Source organism: Myxocyprinus asiaticus, chromosome 38, assembly GCF_019703515.2.
Source record: "Myxocyprinus asiaticus isolate MX2 ecotype Aquarium Trade chromosome 38, UBuf_Myxa_2, whole genome shotgun sequence".
Taxonomy (NCBI): Eukaryota; Metazoa; Chordata; class Actinopteri; order Cypriniformes; family Catostomidae; genus Myxocyprinus; species Myxocyprinus asiaticus.
In genome coordinates, this window is record NC_059381.1 from 15,448,156 (window position 1) to 15,464,338 (window position 16,183).

General features: G+C 36.8%; 1 pseudogene; it reads left to right on the top strand.

Annotated features, from left to right (window-relative positions):
- The first annotated feature begins 223 nt into the window (after positions 1–223).
- On the top strand, positions 224–15,547 carry LOC127428544 (alpha-methylacyl-CoA racemase-like; annotated as a pseudogene).
- Positions 15,548–16,183: the final 636 nt, after the last annotated feature.

Below are 16,183 nucleotides of genomic sequence, written 5' to 3' on the forward strand. Positions count from 1 at the left end.
TATTTTCCATCACTTTGTGGCATTTAGGCTACTGTATATGAAGTAGCCTACATGCCTTACCCAAAGTGACAGGATATCATGGTGGAGAGAAATTAAGAGAAATTATGTCTTCAGAAATCATTATTATTGACTTATAGCTACATTTATTTTAAGGTTTTTAGCAGAAACGTTCTTACCGACGTCAAGTTTATTGTCATTTTTTGTCACTTTTAATTGTTGGGTTATGGGTATTCTGATACAGTGGTATATTCTGAAATCATCAGCTTTTGAGGAGAGAGATAGGCTTCGTCCGAAAACTGAAAAGTGTTGCATTCGAAGCCGTATACAGAGGTAGGATTAAAATAAGGTGCTTTCTAGACTGTTCTGAAACCAGTTTCATTAAAAGAATAATGCGGATTCTATACAGGTTAAGCTCTTTTGACAGCATTTGTGATAATGAGCAAACATTTTGCACGTTGAAATTGCTTATTACAATATTAAACACTGAATAAGGAACTTTGGGTCAGTTATACTTTCTCTAGGTAATTGATGCAAGGTATTTACTGCTTGAATATATCTTTTTAGCACAATAGGTTGGTTTTAATACCAATTCCTATAATTTGAGATGTTTTATTTGTTTGGGTACATCAATAACGTCAGCCATGCTTAACAGACTCTCACGATCTGAATAAACTCTAGAACTTATAATGAATTAAATTATCTCTGCTCCTGCAGCTTTTTTGTGTCCTTTAGATGTGACTTTTGTTATCACTGCATTTTGATGAAACAGTGGTTACAAAATATAATAACTTAATAATGGTGAAACAATTAAAAACATAAGTCCAGAAATGCATGTTCTATCTCAATTTGTTCTTTTTGTTTGCAAATAAATGTATCTTTAATTTTGTACAGGTAAACTCTGTTGATATTGTGCCTTGCCTTGTTGTAAATAATTTAAAGCATTTTTGACTAATAAAACGAAACAAAAAAGATTGTTGATTTCACAACAACTGCTTTGACTTAGGGGGGTGATTGCAATTTTACCCCCTGTGATTTTTAAATCCATACAAGAATAGTTTGTTCTTATCTAAACCTCTGGTCCTTTGAGTTCCAATTTATGTACCTTCAAGGTTTTTACTGTTTTTTCTTATTCTATCACATTTCTCACTCTGGCATAATTAAGGTGTTATGGAGAAAATGGGATTAGGTCCTGAAGACTTACTAAAAGAGAACCCATGCCTGATCTACGCTCGACTCACCGGCTACGGCCAAATCGGATCCTACGCCAAGGCTGCCAGGCATGATATCAACTATCTGGCCATTATTTTGCTAATAAGCTTTCCCAGAACGCCCTTAGGCTCAATCACACAGTAGTTGAAAAGCAGAGTTGATTACAGAGACCGAACTATGTGAGGTTCAAAACTTCTTTGGTGGAGCACTTCTCTTGATTATGCATACAAAGTTTTGACTTTTTTGTCCTACAGCATTTTTCAGGTTGCAGATTGGTTTGTCATTTAGCCAGATGGAGCAGTATAGTTCTACGGCGCCATTAATTGCAAAAAATATTATTTTGATTCTATATTGTAAACGTATCTTATCATGTTTTGTTTTTTTTCTCAGGAAACAAGTAGTGTTGTGGCTTGTTATTCTTGACTTTTATAAACATAATCAACCATGTGGCATGTCCAAATGATACTAGAGGTTTTTTTAGAGCTATTATTTACAACTATTGTTTGCAACCTGGTCTCATAGAATAACGTTACTATACCTACAATTTTTCGAAAAGATTTTATATGGCTCGTTGTACGTATCATGGGACTTTTCTGGTGAATTCTAGAGGCACTACAACAACAATTAATTTATTCACTCTCACACATAATCACAAGTAAAATGGAAGATTATCAGTTCATAAACACTAACTTTTTGTTCCACACACAATGATATCTTATGACATCAAAACACTTTTACAGTACTGTAGTGCATGACTTTGTAAATTGATACCTTTTTCATTTGCATTACTCAAGCAACTACATTTACAAGCTTGTTTGAGGCCGATTAGTTTACGCAGATGCTCAACTGATAGTGTTGCGCTTGTGATGCAAAGGACCAGGGTATGAGTCCTGAAGTTCACATTAGTCGAGATGAGAGCTTAAAATGTGTCATAGAATCACCACAAAATGACGTAGTTGCTTCAGCAATTGCATTTTTCATGTTTTTCATGACACATTTGCTATTGTTTAGGTTTAAGGTTTAGGGCAGGGAGGTGGGTTTTGTTTTTAAAACTCTATAGTGCATCAATATTAAAAACACCATCTGTTTGGTAGAAATTTTAACTCGCTTTTAGTGCCACACAGTGGACAATTTACCTCGGAACTGCCGCAATACCTTTAAAGGTGCAATCAGTAACTTTTTACTTGGGTCATCTTAGACTTACACTGACACCTAGTGACTTGGATGCAGCATAATTTAAAATCAATAGTTTTCAGTTTCAGATGCCATTGTAGAAATCTCTTTTCACAGTCAGCCATGATTAATTTAATCCAAGAGTGAAAGTGTCCAATAACAGGGTGGTTACTGAGATTAAGCAAGTAGTATTTGACTGTTCATGTGATCTCAACGTGGCAGCCCCCATGAGGGGACCCTCTCCATGCAGAATAAAACAGCTTTAATAACATTACTGATATGACTGAATTTTTCATTTCATGTGAGTGCTCATGATTTTATATATATGTTTAAAAATTAAAATTAATTTCTTTAGGAGTAAAGCTTTTTTTAATGAAGAAAAAAATTACTGAGTGAAACCACATAATATCATCTTGCAGAAATGTTGCCACAGTCACCTAATTTTTATAAAACCAGGCTGATTGTTTTATAATTTAAAACCAAACAAACCTCTCTTTGTGAAGAGTTTTGCTTGAAAAATGTGCTAGTGTTATTGTTCTTGAATAGATATGTTGTTTCAAATGCAATGACATACAATTTCTTTTTCATACTGTACATTTTTGGCTAACAGTGCATCCGGAAAGTATTCACAGCGCTTCACTTTTCCACATTTTGTTATGTTACAGCCTTATTCCAAAATGGATTAAATTCATTATTTTCCTCAAAATTCTACAAACAATACCCCATAATGACAAGTGAAAGAAGTTTGTTTGAAATCTTTGCAAATTTATAAAAAAAAAAAAATGAAAAAAAAAATAAAAAATCACATGTACATAAGTATTCACAGCCTTTGCCATGGCATTCAAAATTGAGCTCAGGTGCATCCTGTTTCCACTGATCATCCTTGAGATGTTTCTACAACTTGATTGGAGTCCACCTGTGGTAAATTCAGTTGATTGGACATGATTTGGAAAGGCACACACCTGTCTATATAAGGTCCCACAGTTAACAGTGCATGTCAGAGCACAAACCAAGCCATGAAGTCCAAGGAATTGTCTGTAGACCTCCGAGACAGGATTGCATTGAGACACAGATCTGGGGAAGGGTACAGAAAAATTTCTGCAGCATTGAAGGTCCCAATGAGCACAGTGGCCTCCATCATCCGTAAATGGAAGAAGTTTGGAACCACCAGGACTCTTCCTAGAGCTGGCCGCTCGGCCAAACTGAGCGATTGGGGGAGAAGGGCCTTAGTCAGGGAGGTAACCAAGAACCCGATGGTCACTCTGACAGAGCTCCAGCATTTCTCTGTGGAGAGAGGAGAACCTTCCAGAAGAACAGCCAACTCTGCAGCACTCCACCAATCAGGCCTGTATGGTAGAGTGGCCAGACGGAAGCCACTCTTCAGTAAAAGGCACATGACAGCCCGCCTGGAGTTTGCCAAAAGGCACCTGAAGGACGCTCAGACAATGAGAAACAAAATTCTCTGGTCTGATGAAACATAGATTGAACTCTTTGGCCTGAATGGCAAGCGTCATGTCTGGAGGAAACCAGGCACCGCTCATCACCTGGCCAATAACATCCCTACAGTGAAGCATGGTGGTGGCAGCATCATGCTGTGGGGATGTTTTTCAGTGGCAGGAACTGGGAGACTAGTCAGGATCGAGGGAAAGATGAATGCAGCAATGTACAGAGATATCCTTGATGAAAACCTGCTCCAGAGCGCTCTGGACCTCAGACTGGGGTGAAGGTTCAACTTCCAACAGGACAACGACCCTAAGCACACAGCCAAGATATCAAAGGAGTGGCTACGGGACAACTCTGTGAATGTCCTTGAGTGGCCCAGCCAGAGCCCAGACTTGAACCCGATTGAACATCTCTGGAGAGATCTGAAAATGGCTGTGCACCGACGCTCCCCATCCAAGCTGATGGAGCTTGAGAGGCCCTGCAAAGAAGAATGGGAGAAACTGCCCAAAAATAGGTGTGCCAAGCTTGTAGCATCATACTCAAAAAGACTTGAGGCTGTAATTGGTGCCAAAGGTGCTTCAACAAAGTATTGAGGTTTTTTCAATTTTTTTTTTTTTTATAAATTTGCAAAGATTTCAAACAAACTTCTTTCACTTGTCATTATGGGGTATTGTTTGTAGAATTTTGAGGAAAATAATGAATTTAATCCATTTAGGAATAAGGCTGTAACATAACAAAATGTGGAAAAAGTGAAGCGCTGTGAATGCTTTCCGGATGCACTGTAAATACTTTTTAACACGCAATTGTATGTACTTTAATTTGATTAACCATCTTACCACTCTGTAGGAGGCACTAAATTAGCTGTGTTTGTACAGTATGAATGTACATTGTCTTGGCAGCTGAATTTCAGAGTAATTTTCAAAATCTCCAGTGAGGAATAACTGCAATGAATCAGACAGATGGTTTCGCAAACCATTGATGCTTTCATCCAAAAGCTTATTACATACATTCAGATTGTTCGATTAACATGAACTTTCATGAATTGTCTTGTTACAGTCTTATTTTTTTCCACTGGGATGCTGTCAATGGGTTGTGAGGGTAGAGTTTGGCCCAATTCAATTCAAATTTATTTATAGAGCACTTTAAAAACTACAGAGTATACCAAAGTGCTGATGTTGCATTTGATGTTGTGAATAGGGGCATGTTTGGGTCACTTTTAGAGCACAATTTAAAAGCTTGTTGCTGCACAAATGGGATAGTTTGATTCGATTTTTATTTTTGAGCCCATGACTTTCCTTTTGTTGTGACCTTATGCATGCTAACAATACAATCAAGCTTTTACCTTGAATTATCTGTGATGACAGCGCACTTCCTGAGTATAGACCATCCGCCTTCCCTAAGTGTTTGGGTTCTATAATGGCTTTGAAAAAAACTCCCACTGCTAATGGGAGCTGAACAACAGAGCATTCTCTCTGTATATTAAAAGTTTTCTTAATCTCTTGAAGAGTAGAAAACACAGAACCTGAAACTGATGCTAACTAGTGACAGAAATGGTTTAATTGATGGTATTTTTAGCTGACCTTTAACTGTGATTTAAATATATCACATTAGCTGCTTAGCCATATTGAGCCATGGGATTATTTTCTTACTTGATTCACAAGGCTTCAGTTTGCAGTTCTAATCATGTCCTGAATATATATTTTTCTCACTCTCTGCGATGCACCTCATCATTAATCTCTGCCTGAATCACCTTTGTCTACTGATGGATTACACTCTTGAAATGGAATATCATTTAATTGCCAACAAAAGCCTTCATCAGCCAACTAATAAAGAACAATGCATCTATGTGAACTTCTGTAGTTAATCCAGGATGGACTTCAAAGACATTAGTCATTAATCTTACAGTTACACACTGACCCTTAACACTTACTTAGTTTAATAATTTTAAACCATGACTTGCACTGCACACAAATAACTAATATTGGCATTATATTCATGTTGTTTAGCCACTGGGGAACTGGCCCCCACAGTGAGCCTGGTTTCTCCCAAGGTTATTTTTCTCCATTAACCAACATCTTATAGAGTTTTGTGTTCCTTGCCACAGTCGCCTTCAGCTTGCTCACTGGGGTTCTAAATACAATTATTATTTAATTATTTAATTTTTATACACAATTTACAATCATATTTAATCAAACTACACAATGATCACTGTAAGACATTATAGATATTACAGATATTAGATTTTTTTTTAATGCATGATTTTCTGTAAAGCTGCTTTGAAACAATGTGTGTTGTGAAAAGCGCTATACAAAAAAAAAAAAAAAAAAAAAAAATGAATTGACTCTGTCTATCTTCCTTTCTCTCTATGATAGGCTTGCTCTCCATGCTGGGATGTAGTTCAGAGAAACCCTTTGCTCCACTTAATTTGGTAGCAGACTTTGCAGGAGGGGGTCTCATGTGTGCGTTTGGGATTGTGTTTGCTCTGCTGGAGAGAAGCAGATCAGGACAGAGCCAGATCATTGATGCCAGCATGGTGAGATTCTACACCTTGCCTTAAAATTAGTTCCTGGCAACAAATTATTTACTTCTTTTTGAAATACCAGTAGACAGTTTTCCTGGTTCCCACAGACTCTTTTGAATGTAATTGTTCTTGGAGCTGGTTAGCTGAGAAGTGTGCTACTCTTTTTAAAACTGACAAGTCATTGGAAAACAATGCACTTCTGCTGGCAGGAATTCATTCCATATGTCAAGGCTATCTGAACTGAGGGTTGTGTTGTGTATTGTTTTTCTCTGTGCTAAAAGCCTTTTCCTTTACCTGCTTTTATCAATCACTGCTTGGAATGAAGCCATTACAAACCTTGTTTGTCTCAACACTGTCATTCAGTTTTCTGCCCAGCATGTCGGTAGTTTCTGCAATATGTTTTACCATAACTGATTTTCCTTGGTTTTTTTCCTTCAAGTGGCTTTTACTGAAAATATCTACTTTCATTACCGCACCTGTGAGTATTATTAGTATGGGTCTTTCCCAAGTAGGATGACCCACGGAATATGATCTTTCTCTGTGTGCTTTCAGGGTTCCCACAACCATGGAAAACCTGGGAATATCAGGGGTTATTAAATTGTGTTTGCATGACTGGAAAAGTCAATATAATATATACAAACTTTATAAGTCATGGAAATTTCTATAGTGAAAATATATTTGTCTAGTTGTGAGCGGTCCTTAAATATTCATCGGCTAGGCATTGCTATTGTATGGAGTAAAACTTGCTCGCAAACCGTAGTATTGGTTGATGTGTGAGCATCCCAGGTAACACACAACCAGTGTTGGATAAGTTACTCAAAACAAGTAATCAACTACAGATTACTAATTACTTTTCAATAAATGTTTCAATAAATTACTTCACCTAAAAAGTAATGCATTACTTTTTATTTTACTTTTAAGTTACTTTCTAAATCACTTTTCATAGAAAAGTTTTTGGTTTTCCACTCAAATTCGAAATGTCTATATTTCCTCATTCATTGTCGCACACGCTTCAGCTGTCACAGAATCACTAACAGACGTACATATGAATTCATATTTAAATGTATTATACATGTTACTTTAGCGCGAGTAATGTACTTAAAAGTAATTACTTAAATTGAAAGTCAGTAACTGTAATCTGATTACAAGGATTTAAAAATGTAATGATTTACACTACTTTTTTGACTAAAAAGAAATTTTATTACAGTCATTTATTACTATGTAATCACATTCACCCAACACGGCACAAAACAAACCAGTTATGTAATTTATTTGTACTTTTTGGTAATTTCATGACTTACTAATTGGCAACGTAACTGCAACGTCACAGGCTCATGCTTCCATTATTAAACTACCAATTCACAAGTCATATTTCCATCCTCCCAATGTTCCGAGGTAACCCAGAATCCAGTTAGCTAATTTATTTGTTATATTTTGGTAATTCCATGATTTACTGTCAACATAACTGCAATGCCATAGACCCGTAATTACATTACCATTAAAAGACCAATTTACAACATAATCTTTACGTTATCCTAATGTAGTCTCATGACCAGAATTTGCTATTTAAAACATCTTCAGAAGAATTCCTTTGCAAATCGGTCAGAATCAAAAAGATGTTTTAGAATCCTTATCCAGAATTCACAAATGACTTAAAAAGTCATGGAAGAGTCAAGGAAATTGGTTCCTTGGTCCATTGGCTCCTTGATCCCTAAATGTTCCTCCAAATCAGTGTAATATAATCACTTTGAATGCAAAAAAAAAAAAAAAAAAAAAAAAACAAGTAACTAACTAACTAGCTACTAATTTATGGTCATTGTCCATTAAAATTTCAATCTGTGGATTAAAAAATGAAACTGTGAAGTATTTCACTGCAAAGCTTATCATTAATGCTTGCTATCTTATAAAATATGGAAATTAGGGCCCAGACGAGTTGGCCGCTCAACCATGAGAAATTAAAATATTAGTATAATTTTTTACAGCTCCCTGAGATACCTCATCGGACTCTTTTATAATTTAAATAATATAAATAAATATTATGTGTTGAGGTAATTGAAAAAAAACTTCCCTGTGGTTGATAGTAGAGTCCTGCAGCTTTACATTTTCCTGGTAATGTCACTGATTTTCTGTTTGTAGAAATGACTTGCTTGTATTAACAGCATCTGCCATTTTCTCGTGGGCTGAGGCAAGTGTTGCTCAAGGGCCTTTTTTATAGCTTTCTTCAAGTGATTCCATGGTGAGAGAGTGGTTTTGGCTTGAATGAGTCTAAATCAGCTGTGTATCAGCTGATGGCATGCTAAAGAATTTGATTATAAGCCTATGGCGTTCACAGTAGAATTCTGGACAAAAAAATCATGCTTTAAGTTGATAGTGCTTAAAGTTATTTTAAATAACTTTTGGAAGTTATTCCAAGCTTTTAGGCCATAATGAAGTAATGAAGGACCAGGGCAACAAATTGCATTTCATCACTTCTAAATGCATTTTGTTGACCAAGGATAAGACCAAGGATTTCTCCCCTTATAGTTTACAATTACCAGATAATGGACCTCTGATTTGACTGAAGCTGTGTACTTTGCTCAAACAAGGTCTAATCTGTGCTAGATCAATTTTTATTTAGGAAATAAATAGCGGTAAATACCTTTTTAATATGTTACAATCCATTAGTGGAGCACCTCGCACATTAGTAATTCAGACCTGGTGCGGAGCTGCACTAGTGAAGAGGGGCACCTGATGTGTGAATGTCATGTATGAGCCAAGCTAATGTGAGTGTGGGCAAGAGCTGTGGTTATGATGATTAGATGTTTGCCTGTTAGGCAGCGAAGATATCCAAATCCCTATAAGAGGCACCTTGCCACTCAATGATAAAACCTGTAGTTTGATACTGACAGTAGCTTTCGGCAACACCATGGTTATTAACCCGAAGACAGGCAAATAGTGTTTGTGAGACACTTGCATGCCAATTTGTTTGTATTACACCCTGCAATCATTGTGTTTTTTATGTTTTCTTCTATGAATAATTGTTAGAAATGCTTGAGTGTTTCATAAGCGTTACTCAAAGATCATTCAGGGTTCTCGCGGATCCTTAAAATGTCTTAAATTCAGTTTTCCAAAATTTAAGGTCATAAAAAGTCTTAAATATCTTGAATGATACAACAAAATCTTAATTTTTATTTAAAGAGGCCTTAAATTTGGGGGCAGAATCACAGGAATCCTAATATGACCTAATGTGATTATCAAACTTCAAAAGAATACCATTTAATTAAATAAATGCATGCGCAGCATCCTTCAGAGTGAAAACGTGGCACTGTTTTATTTTCTCCAAGCATGCGGGGGCTTGTGAGTGTTTTTAGATGTTGCGGGGCAGTTAACAATCATTAAAGGTACCATATGAAACAATTTTCATGTAATATTCGCCTTTTTTCCGCCAATGTGTGAACGGCTTGTAATGCAACTTAAAAGATGAGCCCTTCCCGGACTTCCTAGGTTGCCTATTAAAGCCTGTAGACTGATTTTCATGTGAAGGGAGCGGGTCGGTTTTGCCGGGAAAATCCAAAGGATGTGATGTTTATGCGCGCTCCCGAGAGCCTTGCCTCAGTGCTTCTCTTCCGCTATTCAACAGCGACAACAAACTGCAACACTAGGTAATGTTATCTTAGAGATGGAATCCAGCAAATGTCCGGCTCCCAGCACAACACCAACTCCTACACAAACTCTGAGTAAGCCAAAAAAAACCATTTATCTACTGAATCCAATCTGGCTAAGCGGGAACATGATCGTGGTCGAGCGAAAACTAGAGTGAACATCGGCAGGGCATTTGATTCCTGGAGGGACCTTCGTTCGGTTCTGGGGATCAAAACCGACCCTGAATTGGCGTTCTTCTTATTGGACAGGCAAGCTTACATAACTGCAAAGCATGTGAAATATAGTGCCATAAGGATTGCTCTGTGTAATTTTAGCTAACTTGATCTTGCCTGCTAACGCTGATGAATCGCAAGCTACCTTGCTTCGTAACTTTCAAATAATTTCAACGATCTACTTTTTATACTAAAAGTCAGGTATACAGGATAAATTTAAGCAAATACACTGGTTTCTTATTTGAAGTACAACATATGACATACAAAAAATACAATAGTGCAACATAACTGCAGTGCAACAGTAAACTGTCTGGTATAGTTCGGTAGTATCAGTATGCTACGTAAGCTGATAAGTAGTTTTAGTTTAGTCTCAAAGTTTGTAGTAAAACAATCATAACTGTAATTTTAATTATGCTACCTCATCTGTCAGCATGATGCCGGTGAATCAAGTTCAGCCTCTTTGTATGTTACGTCATTGTTTTGGTCGATGCACACTCGCGTCTCTATGGAGTGTGTGCACGAACATGAGCTGGCTGCAGTACACTTAACGGCTACAGGTGTCATTAATAACAAGGGTTTCTGGATCTTACATACTTATGACAAGCGATCACTAAAGATCAACTGTTGATGATGATGATATAGTGTTGATGAAATATGACAATGTTTACTTTTAATAGTTTGTATTTTAATACATTGTAGATTATTGTAGGAGTGCACGTTTTATATCCATAATTTGTTTGAATGAGCAGTTGGAAGCAGTGAAGCGCAAACATTTCAAAATAAGAGTCCCCAGTGTATTTCAAAGTTAAAGTGCCTATAAAGTTCAAATTAATGCAAAGTTCCATACATAAACTGCATCTGGAATTTAATTAAATTTGGACTCTTGCAGCCTCTGTCTGGCCCTCCCCATCACAGGAAAGAAAGACTAAGAACATTTAATATAGGGTACCAATTAAAAAAAAAAAAAAAAAAAAAAAAAAAAATGTTGACAGACTAGCTGGCTTTCAACACATTATCAAATCAGCACAATCAAATATTGGTCGACCTCTAATTTGTATTTATTTATATAATGGCACATAAACCAGTTTTTATGTGACATATGTGGAAAACATGTATTGAGTATTTTAAACTTGCATATAGCCTACCCTGTTTTACTGATAAGCAATGTTAAGACCATGTTGAATGTGTGCCTCTGCCTGTTTAAGTAAGAGTCTGTGATACATGATTTATTTTGAGATTGTCTTGGTTTGTTTTGGTATGGGGATACGGTAGTAATTTTATTTATTCAGGTCTTGAAAAAGGTCTTGAAAAGTCTTAAATTAGATTTTAAAAACTCTGCAGCAACCCTGTCATTATACAACATTTCTTTTGGGCCTGCCTACACTGCCGCTTAACATTCTTAAGTAACATTTGACCCCTCTAACTTTTGTGCATCTCACGGTTGTGATCAGTTGTTTATCTTTGCTTCATGGTCACCAAGTCGGCAAGAGACAACACTGCCTAACATATAACATTATCTTTTACGACTGTTGTTCAAGGATAATATTCCACATGTACACTAATATGTTTGTTTTTCTCTGCCCTGCTAAAATGACCATCTTGGACTAGCAGTAGTCAAGTCAGGTCATTTTTATTTGTATTATGCCTTTCACAACATACATTGTTTAAAAGCAGCTGTACAGAAAATTTTGCTATATAAATAGCATATAATTATATGCTATATAACTGTGCAATAACAGTACACACTGGACACTGGTATGTGCTGGTTTGGTCACAGGCATAATTTACGGGTGAGACAGGTGGGACATGTCCCTATTACTTTTTGCCTTTGCTAATTTTGTCCCCACCACTTTTTGAAATAGCTTCATATGGTAATTGAAAATTGGTAATTTTTTATGTTATGATGAGTCCTCGATGCGGCTGTTATTAGTGGCATTGAGTGACAATTTTTTTTTGCGTATACATTTAATGTAAACAGAATTAAATGACCCGATTAACGTGTAAAACTCTAGAGTCTAGACCATCTCCCTCTGGAACAGCAATCAGAATCACTCAGTATACATACGCTGCATGACAGAATGAAAGGAATTAATGTATTAACTACTTTGATTAAATTAGTATTAAATACTCTGATACTTTTTGACATTAGATGTGGGGGTTTTTTGTGCAGGTGGAAGGTGCAGCATATGTAGGCTACTTCATGTGGAAGTCTCGCAGTATCGGCCTGTGGAATCACCCTCGCGGGGAGAACTTGCTGGATAGTGGTGCAACGTTCTATGATATGTACCGTACGTCTGATGGAAAGTATGTCGCAGTTGGAGCCATAGAGCCTTAGTTCTATAAAGAGCTTAATGAAGGTTAGTGCCTTACACAGGACTCTCGAAATATGGCCCTGTACTGTTCTACACAAGGACAAGTGGCCAATATAATGGCAAATGTTTTGTGTATTGTGTATTATGAATGCATTGTTTGTCTTATTCATAATAGGTGTTATGTAATAGGTGTACATGACAAAACAAACAATCAAAAATATTTCAGAGGCATGACAGATTGGTAATTTGTGCATTAGACACCGATTCGGATCTGAACTGCTTTGTTTCCTGATCCTCAAGTGGATTCATTGCTTTCAAGCTATACACAGGGCCGGAGTGGCAATAGGGAAGATCGGGAGAATTCCCGCTGGGCCGGTCAAAAATTGGGCCGGTTAGGTTGATTGACAAACTTTCATCATATGTCGCATAAGAATTGCCAACAGTCCGTAACATCCGGTATTTAAAGGATCAGAATTGCGTTCCGTATTATAGCGGACACAGTCTGTATTTTATCATCTCACACCCAAACAAATGAGAGAGAAGCATGTGAGAGACGAAACTGATGTTGCGCCGCTTCACTTGACAGCGCGGGAAGGATCACGGAAGATCCATCGAGAACAGATAGGCTACTAATAGCTGAATGGATGAACGTGCTTCAGGTACAAGATCATCACAAGTTTAATACTGACTGCAGTCTCACAATCTCAATTAATTAATCTCTGAAATCCTCTTCCCTAGCAGTGCACAATGATAATAACAAAATAATTTTTTGTCACAAAATAACAGAATACTTAAAGTAAATGAATACAGATGCAACAGCACAACACGGTACGAAAATAATGGGACTTTACAGCTCTCAAAAGATTAAACTCAACGAAACAAACTGCAGAGTGCCTTCAATGTTGTATAATGCGATAAAACCCTCTTAAAGAGACAGTAACTATTTTGCCTTTGTCCTGAACATTTATATTCCAAGGAAAAGAAAAGTACAACTGTGTTATTTTTAGTCTTTTATTTCACTCTTATCATTGTAAAATGGCACGTTTTTGAATGGCATGTAAAAATGTAAAACAATCACTCAACCTTAATTGTTTCACTGGATCTGTTGCTATTTTAATGATCTAAAATACAAAGCACTGACCATTTAAAGTGTAAGCCTGTACATCTTGAAAGAGTTATAAACATTTACAGTTCTATAGTGTAATTATGTGCTTATATAGTCTTTAAAATAAACTTAGTTTACGCAAAAATGAAATTTCTCTCATCATTTACTCACCCTCATGCCATCCCAGATGTATATGACTTTCAGTCTTCTGCTGAACACATATGAAGCTTTTTAGAAGAATTACTCAGTTCTGTTGGTCCTTTCAATGCAAGTGAATGGTGATCAGAACTCAGAAGGTACAAAAATCACATAAATGCAGCATAAAAGTAATCCATACAACTCCAGTGGTTTAATCTATGTCTTCAGAAGCGATATGATAGGTGTGGGTGAGAAAGTTGGCCGGGTGAGATCAATATTTAAGTTTTTTTTTTTTTTTTAACTATAAATTCTCCTCCCTGCCCAGTAGGGGGCGATATGCTTATGTAATCATCAAAAACAGAAGAAGAATTCTTATGAGAGAAGAGTGCTTATGAAAGTGAAAGTGGAGATTTATAGTAAAAAATGACTTAATTATTGATCTGTTTCTCACTGCTTCTCATTTACTTGCATTTAATGGACCAACAGTTCTTCTAAACATCTTCATTCATGTTCTGCAAAAGAAAATCATACACATATGGGATGGCATGAGGGTGAGGAAATGATCAAATATCCCTTTAACATTCACTTATTTTTACAACACATACAATGATGTCTTATGACAAAGTGAAAGTCTTAGTGAATGCCATATTTGGTATAATGACATGGAGAGCTTCAATAATTTTCAAGTAATTACATATATTGCATATTTTTGCTGTGATCTTGTTTTATTGTTATCATCTTCACCTCCAACCCCCCTTTTGGGTGTGGGCTGACTTGGACATGACATCCCGGGCTGAATATGAATCCCACTCCGGCCCTGGCTATACATATTATCAGTATGTGCTTTCCCTGGGTATGGAACTCGTGATCTGCATTGGCAATGCTAGTGCCATGTTCTACCAGTCAAATTTCATAATCAATATTTACCCTAATTGCATTTTAATGTAAGTACACTTGTATACAACAGTATGTAAATTTAGTGTAGATGCTTAATTAACCTAAAAAAACAAAAACAAAGGACACCTTGAGTACAATTGATATGTTTAATGATTCTTAGGGTCACATCAGACTTGTTGCAAGGTTGTCAATTTTTGTAAAAGGCATTCAAAGATTAAGGAGAAGCCACGGAATTCTACACACTAACACACTAATCATCCCAGTGCAAATGCGCTACACTTAATCTTGCTTTGAAATAGTAATGACTCTATTGCTATTCATGTGTGACCCTCATAAGAAGAGAGTTTTCTTTAAAAGTCACCTACTATGAACAATGTTATGTACTAATGACTTCTGGATTCATAGTCCTGCATGATGTCTTTGATCTTTGCTGCTGTATTGCTTTTTTATCTCTTATTTGCAAACTATTTCTGTCTGGCCACATTTCTGGGCTTGGATCCTGCTGACTTGCCTGCACAAATTAGTGTATCTGATTGGCCGAAGCTCAGGCAGACGTTCACCTGGGTGTTTGCCACCGAGACACCGGTGGAGTGGGGTCGGATCTTCGATTTGACAGATTTCTGTGTCACCCCTGTGCTTTCATTGGACAAAGTGCTCTCTCACCCCCCACAACCAGGTGAGGGGATCATTCTTGAGGAACGCTCAGGGAGAGATAAGTCCCTGCCCTGCACTCATTCTGTCTCGCTCCTCTGTGGAGCTCTGCCTCTCTCGTGATCCCTTCATTGGAGAGCACACTCGATCTGTGCTGCAGGAGTATGGCTTTGAGCAAAAGCAGATAGAACAGCTTCTGTCTGCTGGTATCGTAGAGTGTAATGAAGCTAAAGCATGCCTATAAGTTAAAGGGGCTGGTTGGAGCTTCGTTAAAGGGGTAGTTGACTCAAAAATGAAGATTCTGTCATCATTTACTCACCCTCATGTTGTTCCAAAATGGTATGATTTTCTTCTGTGGAACACAAAAGGTGAATTTTTGAAGACTGTCCTGGCCATACTTGTACATATAATGAAAGTGAATGGGACTGAGGTTGTCAAGCTCCAAAATGACATAAAAAGCACCATAAACATGGTCTATACAACTTGTGCACTACATTTTAAGTCTTCTGAAGCCACACAATAGCTTTGTTTAAAAAAACGTAAAAGTTGTTATTCACCGAAAAGCTTCCCTTTTGATATAGCTTAAATAAAATATGGTGGAATTAGACCAACCTAGTCTCATAGAATGAACATTACTATTTCTTCATTTTCACAAACAGATTTTTACGTGCCACTTTCTACGTTTTGCTGCAGTTTCCTGGTGAAATTAGCACTAGAGATGCTTCAACAACAGGGCTTTTTATTCACTTTCACACAAATCATGAGTACTATGGCTGTTTATGACTTTATAAAGACTTATTTTTCACTCTATTACTCAAGACATTCTATGTTATTAGATTTTTTTTTTTACTGTAACGCATCATTTGAAAAACAATACATT